General features: G+C 38.7%; 1 pseudogene; it reads left to right on the top strand.

Moving 5' to 3' along the window:
* The first annotated feature begins 288 nt into the window (after window positions 1-288).
* LOC120877002 lies at window positions 289-1,241 on the top strand (annotated as a pseudogene).
* Window positions 1,242-8,303: the final 7,062 nt, after the last annotated feature.

Genomic DNA, 8,303 nt, shown 5'->3' with positions numbered 1-8,303 from the left:
TTAAAATAAATAAATTTAAATTTAAAAAAAGATAGCCTTCCTCAGTGATCAATGCAAAGAAATAGAGGAAAACAATAGAATGGGAAAGACTAGAGATCTCTTCAAGAAAATTAGAGATATATTTTCTTAAAAATATATTTAATATTAATGAAGAATATGCTTTACTACACTTTCACAGGTCTTATTAGTAACAGGTTTTGTTTCTTTAGGGAATTGGAAAAATAAGAGGACATAAAATCCTGTTTATACATAAGGAAACAAAAGTCAAAAAGTGAAATAATGGTACTTCAGATTGAATCATTCCCACAGATGAGATATGAAGAGATGGGAGCAGAAGACAGCATATGCACAGTTATACAGTCTGTTCTCCTGGGGTCTTCTGACCTTCCAAACGTCCAAGGGTTACCCTTTGGAGTGTTCTCCATAATTTACATCACTATCTTAGCTGGAAATAGTCTCTTAATAATAACTTGGCTTGACCCAGCTCTGCAGAAACCCATGTATTTTTTCTTGGCAAATTTTTCCTCCTTGGAAATCTGTTACATGTCTGTCCCTCTTCCTAGGATTCTGGTGAACCTTTGGACTCAGGACAGAAGCATTTCTATGCTGGCCTGTCTGCCCAAATGTGCTTCTTCCTTAGCCTCGGAACCACTGAGTGCTTCCTCCTGGCGGTGATGGCCTGTGACTGCTGTGTGGCCATCTGTGACCCTCTGCACTATCCCCTGGTCATGACCCCAAAGATGTGCCTCCAGCTGGCTGTGGGCTCCTGGGTCAGTGGAATCCCAGTGCAGATAGGGCAAATGTGCTGGATCTTCACTCTGCATTTCTGTCATTCGAGCCAGATCAACCACTTCTTCTGTGACGTACCCCCCATTGTGAAGCTGGCCTGAGGAGACACTTTTGCACACAAGCTGTCAGTCTACGCAGCAGTTCTGCTGGTTGCTGCAGTGCCTTTTATGTTAATACTTGCCTCTTACAGTAGAATCATCTGCACTATTCTGAGGCTGCCGACAGCCAGAAGAGCCAAAGCCTTCTCCACGTGTTCTTCTCACCTGTTTGCTGTGCTTTTTTCTATCTGTGCCATTACCTACTTAAGGCCCAAATTCAGTCACTCTGCAGGAACTGACCAACTGCTCTCCTTGTTCTACACCATAGTGACTCTGGTGTTAAATCCCATGATATACAGCCTTGGGAACAAGGATGTGATTGCAGAATTGAGACAATTGTTCCTTAAAATATAGATTGAAGGCAGGAGGAGATGGGAACCATAGAGGACAAGATGGTTGAATGGCATCACTGACTCAATGGACAACAGCTTGAGCAAACTCTAGGAGATAGTGAAGGACAGGGAAGCCTGGCGTGCTGCAGTCCATGCGGTTACGAAGAGTTGGACTTCACTGAGTGACTGAAAACAATAAAAGTATAGTGTGATGAGTATATTTATAAATGTTTTAACTGTTTGCCACATAGTTATCAGAGAAAGGTTTTAAATATCTATAATTTCCCCTTAAAAACTTAACCATTTCTAGCTTATAAAATACTTTAGATAGTTTAAAATAATCCACCGTTGACTGTGCTTAAATATTTATTGGGCTTCCCTGGTGGCTCAGACGGTAAAAAACCTGCCTGCAGTGCAGGAGACCTGGGTTCGATCCTTGGATTGGGAAGATCCCCTGGAGGAGGGAATGGCTACCCACTCCAGTATTCCTGCCTGGAGAATCCCCACAGACAGAGGAGCCTGGCAGGCTAATTAGTGAAAAGTGAAAGTGAAAGTGAAGTCGCTCAGTCGTGTCTGACTCTTTGCAACCCCATGGACTGTAGCCTACCAGGCTCCTCCGTCCATGGGATTCTCCAGGCAAGAGTACTGGAGTGGGTTGCCATTTCCTTCTCCAGGGGATCTTCCCAACCCAGGGATCGAACCCAGGTCTCCCGCATTGCGGGGAGATGCTTTACCATCTGATCCACCAGGGGTATCTTCAATATTTCATACCTAAATAATCTATTGTGAATAAACAGTAATGTTCGTTACATACTTTATGGAAAAAAAATCAAACTGTTAAAACTTTTGGCTTAAATATACCTTAAAACATGCAAGATTCCTTATATTTTTCCACTCTTATTGTTGGCACTTTTTGATTCAATTGCATGGGCACTGACCAGTAGCAGGTAAATAAGGACGATTTGAAGGAGGAATTGAACAAGTGAATGGGCGAATGCATGTTCTGCTGCTGCTACTGCTGCTGCTGAGTCGCTTCAGTCATGTCCGACTCTGTGCGACCCCATAGACAGCGGCCCACCAGGCTCCCCCATCCCTGGGATTCTCCAGCAAGAACACTGGAGTGGGTTGCCATTTCCTTCTCCAATGCATGAAAGCGAAAAGTGAAAGTGAAGTCGCGCAGTCGTGCCCGACTAGTAGCGATCCCATGGACTGCAGCCCACCAGGCTCCTCTGTCCATGGGATTTTCCAGGCAAGAGTGCTGGAGTGGGGTGCCATTGCCTTCTCTGGAATGCATATTACCATGCCCTATGTCAGAGCCCTGGCAAAATCTAGGCACTTCAAAAAATCAATAGACACTAGGAGTGTGTTTATTTAGCCCACTATACCCTTATGAGGAATTACTTCAGTCGTCATACCAAAAGAAAAATTTTCATGTACTGAGTACTTTTCCTAACTTCACATTATAGAAGAATCTCCCTGTTTGTCTCAACACTTTTACTTTGTACATATTTCTATATTCTGTGTAGCAATTTTGGCCCCAAAATAATCTGCTTTGAATTATTTCATCTTTTTCATCACTGCATTCCAAACTACCCCTATGCTAATTCATATTTTAAAAATAAAATATATGTGATTTTATTTATTTTTTAAATTAATTAATTTATTTTTTATTTTACTTTACAATTCTGTATTGGTTTTGCCATACATTGACATGAATCCACCACGGGTGTACATGCGTTCCCAAACATGAACCCACCTCCCACCCCCCTCCCCACAACATCTCTCTGGTTCATCCCCGTGTACCAGCCCCAAGCATGCCATATCCTGCATCAGACATATACTGGTGATTCAATTCTTACATGATATTGTACATGTTTCAATGCCATTCTCCCAAATCATCTCACCCTCTCCCTCTCCTTCTGAGTCCAAAAGTCCACTATACACATCTGTGTCTGTTTTGTTGTCCTGCATACAGGGTCATCATTGCCATCTTTCTAAATTCCATATATATGTGTTAGTATATTGTATTGGTGTTTTTCTTTCTGGCTTACTTCACTCTGTATAATCGGCTCCACTTTCATCCATCTCATCAGAACTGATTCAAATGTATTCTTTTTAATGGCTGAGTAATACTCCATTGTGTATATGTACCACAGCTTTCTTATCCATTCATCTGCTGATGGACATCTAGGTTGTTTCCATGTCCTGGCTATTATAAACAGTGCTGCGATGAACATTGGGGTACATGTGTCTCTTTCAATTCTGGTTTCCTCCGTGTGTATGCCCAGCAGTGGGATTGCTGGGTCATAAGAGAGTTCTATTTGCAATTTTTTAAGGAATCTCCACACTGTTCTCCATAGTGGCTGTACTAGTTTGCATTCCCACCAACAATGTAGGAGGGTTCCCTTCTCTCCACACCCTCTCCAGCATTTATTGCTTGCAGATTTTTGGATTGCAGACATTCTGACTGGTGTGAAGTGGTACCTCATTGTGGTTTTGATTTGCATTTCTCTAATAATGAGTGATGTTGATCATCTTTTCATGTGTTTGTTAGCCATCCGTATGTCTTCTTTGGAGAAATGTCTATTTAGTTCTTTGGCCCATTTTTTGATTGGGTCGTTGATTTTTCTGGAATTGAGCTGCATATTTTTGAGATTAGTTGTTTGTCAGTTGCTTCATTTGCTATTATTTTCTCCCATTCAGAAGGCTGTCTTTTCACTTTGCTTATATTTTCCTTTGTTGTGCAGAAGCCTTTAATTTTAATTAGGTCCCATTTGTTTATTTTTGCTTTTATTTCCAGAATTCTGGGAGGTGGATCATAGAGGATCCTGCTGTGGTTTATGTCAGAGAGTGTTTTGCCTATGTTCTCCTCTAGGAGTTTTATAGTTTCTGGTCTTACAGTTAGATCTTTAATCCATTTTGAGTTTATCTTTGTGTGCGGTGTTAGAAAGTGATCTAGTTTCATTCTTTTACAAGTGTTTGACCAGTTTTCCCAGCACCACTTGTTAAAGAGATTGTCTTTACTCCATTGTATATTCTTGCCTCCTTTGTCAAAGATAAGGTGTCCATATGTGTGTGGATTTATCTCTGGGCTTTCTATTTTGTTCCATTGTTCTATATTTCTGTCTTTGTGCCAATACCATACTGTCTTGATGACTGTGGCTTTGTAGTAGAGCCTGAAGTCAGGCAGGTTGATTCCTCCAGTTCCATTCTTCTTTCTCAAGATTGCTTTGGCTATTCGAGTTTTTTTGTATTTCCATACAAATCTTGAAATTATTTGTTCCAGTTCTGTGAAAAATATCGCTGGTAGCTTGATAGGGATTGCCTTGAATTTGTAAATTGCTTTGGGTAGTATACTCATTTTCACTATATTGATTCTTCCGATCCATGAACATGGTATATTTCTCCATCTATTAGTGTCCTCTTTGATTTCTTTCATCAGTGTTTTATAGTTTTCTATATATAGGTCTTTAGTTTCTTTAGGTAGATATATTCCTAAGTATTTTATTCTTTTTGTTGCAATGGTGAATGGAATTGTTTCCTTACTTTCTCATTATTAGTGTATAGGAATGCAAGGGATTTCTGTGTGTTGATTTTATATCCTGCAACTTTACTATATGCATTGATTAGCTCTAGTAATTTTCTGGTGGAGTCTTTAGTGTTTTCTATGTAGAGGATCATGTCATCTGCAAACAGTGAGAGTTTTACTTCTTCTTTTCCAATTTGGATTCCTTTTATTTCTTTTTCTTCTCTGAGTGCTGTGGCTAAAACTTCCAAAACTATGTTGAATAGTAGTGGTGAAAGTGGGCACCCTTGTCTTGTTCCTGACTTTAGGGGAAATGCTTTCAATTTTTCACCATTGAGGATAATGTTTGCTGTGGGTTTGTCATATATAGCTTTTATTATGTTGAGGTATGTTCCTTCTATTCCTGCTTTCTGGAGAGTTTTTATCATAAATGAATGTTGAATTTTGTCAAAGGCCTTCTATGCATCTATTGAGATAATCATATGGCTTTTATTTTTCAATTTGTTAATGTGGTGAATTACATTGATTGATTTGCGGATATTGAAGAATCCTTGCATCCCTGGGATAAAGCCCACTTGGTCATGGTGTATGATCTTTTTAATGTGTTGTTGGATTCTGATTGCTAGAATTTTGTTGAGGATTTTTGCATCTATGTTCATCCAGTGATATTGGTCTATAGTTTTCTTTTTTTGTAGTATCTTTGTTGGGTTTTGGTATTAGGGTAATGGTGGCCTCATAGAATGAGTTTGGAAGTTTCCCTTCCTCTGCAATTTACTGGAAGAGTTTGAGTAGGATAGGTGTTAACTCTTCTCGAAATTTTTGGTAGAATTCAGCTGTGAAGCCGTCTGGACCTGGGCTTTTGTTTGCTGGAAGATTTCTGATTACAGTTTCAATTTCTGTGCTTGTGATGGGTCTGTTAAGATTGTCTATTTCTTCCTGGTTCAGTTTTGCAAAGTTATACTTTTCTAAGAATTTGTCCATTTCTTCCACGTTTTCCATTTTATTGGCATATAATTGCTGATAGTAGTCTCTTATGATCCTTTGTATTTCTGTGTTGTCTGTTGTGATCTCTCCATTTTCATTTCTAATTTTATTGATTTGATTTTTCTCTCTTTGCCACTTGATGAGTCAGGCTAATGGTTTGTCAATTTTATTTATCCTTTCAAAGAACCAGCTTTTGGCTTTGTTGATTTTTGCTATGGTCTCTTTTGTTTCTTTTGCATTTATTTCTGACCTAGTTTTTAAGATTTCTTTCCTTCTGCTAACTCTGGGGTTCTCCAATTCTTCCTTTTCTAGTTGCTTTAGGTGTAGAGTTAGGTTATTTATTTGACTTTTTTCTTGTTTCTTGAGGTATGCCTGTATTGCTATGAACTTTCCTCTTAGCACTGCTTTTATAGTGTCCCACAGGTTTTGGGTTGTTGTGTTTTCATTTTCATTAGTTTCTATGCATATTTTGATTTCTTTTTTGATTTCTTCTCTGATTTGTTGGTTATTCAGAAGTGTGTTGTTCAGCCTCCATATGTTGGAATTTTTAATAGTTTTTCTCCTGTAATTGAGATCTAATCTTAATGCATTATGGTCAGAAAAGATGCTTGGAATGATTTCGATTTTTTTGAATTTATCAAGGTTATATTTATGGCCCAGGATGTGATCTATCCTTGAGAAGGTTCCATGAGCACTTGAGAAAAAGGTGAAATTCATTGTTTTGGGGTGAAATGTCCTATAGATATCAATTAGGTCTAACTGGTCTAATGTATCATTTAAAATTTGCGTTTCTTTGTTAATTTTCTGTTTAGTTGATCTGTCCATATGTGTGAGTGGGGTATTAAAGTCTCCCACTATTATTGTGTTGTTAATTTCCCGTTTCATACTTGTTAGCATTTGTCCTACATATTGCGGTGCTCCTATATTGGGTGCATATATATTTATAATTGTTATATCTTCTTCTTGGATTGATCCTTTAATCATTATGTAGTGGCCTTCTTTGTCTCTTTTCACAGCCTTTGTTTTAAAGTCTATTTTATCGGATATGAGTATTGCCACTCCTGCTTTCTTTTGGTCTCTTTTTGCGTAGAATATCTTTTTCCAACCCTTCACTTTCAGTCTGTATGTGTCCCTTGTTTTGAGGTGGGTCTCTTGTAAGCAGCATATAGAGGGGTCTTGTTTTTGTATCCATTCGGCCAGTCTTTGCCTTTTGGTTGGGGCATTCAATCCATTTACGTTTAAGGTAATTATTGATAAGTATGATCCCGTTACCATTTACTTTATTATTTTGGGTTCGGGTTTATACTCCCTTTTTGTGTTTCTTGTCTAGAGAATATCCTTTAGAATTTGTTGGAGAGCTGGTTTGGTGGTGCTGAATTCTCTCAGCTTTTGCTTGTCTGTAAAGCTTTTGATTTCTCCTTCGTATTTGAATGAGATCCTTGCTGGGTACAGTAATCTGGGCTGTAGGTTATTTTCTTTCATCACTTTAAGTATGTCTTGCCATTCCCTCCTGGCCTGAAGAGTTTCTATTGAGAGATCAGCTGTTATCCTTATGGGAATCCCCTTGTGTATTATTTGTTGTTTTTCCCTTGCTGCTTTTAATAATTGTTCTTTGTATCTGATCTTTGTTAATTTGATTAATATGTGTCTTGGGGTGTTTCGCCTTGGGTTTATCCTATTTGGAACTCTCTGGGTTTCTTGGACTTGGGTGATTATTTCCTTCCCCATTTTAGGGAAGTTTTCAACTATTATCTCCTCAAGGATTTTCTCATGGTCTTTCTTTTTGTCTTCTTCTTCTGGGACTCCTATAATTCGAATGTTGGAGCGTTTCATATTGTCCTGGAGGTCTCTGAGATTGTCCTCATTTCTTTTAATTTGTTTTTCTTTTTTCCTCTCTGATTCATTTATTTCTACCATTCTATCTTCTATTTCACTAATCCTATCTTCTGCCTCCGTTATTCTACTATTTGTTGCCTCCAGAGTGTTTCTGATCTCATTTATTGTGTTATTCATTGTATATTGACTCTTTTTTTATTTCTTCTAGGTCCTTATTGAACCTTTCTTGCATCTTCTCAATCCTTGTCTCTAGGCTATTTATCTGTGATTCCATTTTGATTTCAAGATTTTGGATCATTTTCACTATCAATATTTGGAATTCTTTCTCAGGTAGATTCCCTATCTCTTCCTCATTTGATTGGTTTGGTGGGCATTTCTCCTGTTCCTTTACCTGCTGAGTATTCCTCTGTCTCTTCATCTTGGTTATATTGCTGCGTTTGGGGTGGCCTTTTTATATTCTGGTAATTTGTGTAGTTCTCTTTATTGTGGAGCTTCCTCACTGTGGGTGGGGTTGTATCAGTGGCTTGTCAAGGTTTCCTGGTTAGGGAGGCTTGTGTTGGAGGTCTGGTGGGTGGAGCTGGGTTTCTTCTCTCTGGAGTGCAGTGGAGTGACCAGTAATGGGTTATGAGACGTCTAAAGTTTTGGAGTAACTTTGAGCTGCCTGTATATTGAAGCTCAGGGGTGTGTTCCTGTGTTGCTGGAGAATTTGCGTGGTATGTCTTTCTCTGGAACTTGTTG

Source organism: Oryx dammah, unplaced genomic scaffold (genome assembly GCF_014754425.2).
Source record: "Oryx dammah isolate SB20612 unplaced genomic scaffold, SCBI_Odam_1.1 HiC_scaffold_17, whole genome shotgun sequence".
Classification (NCBI taxonomy): domain Eukaryota; kingdom Metazoa; phylum Chordata; class Mammalia; order Artiodactyla; family Bovidae; genus Oryx; species Oryx dammah.
The sequence above is the reverse complement of the archived record's forward strand: the minus strand, read 5'-3'. Positions and strand labels throughout refer to the sequence as shown.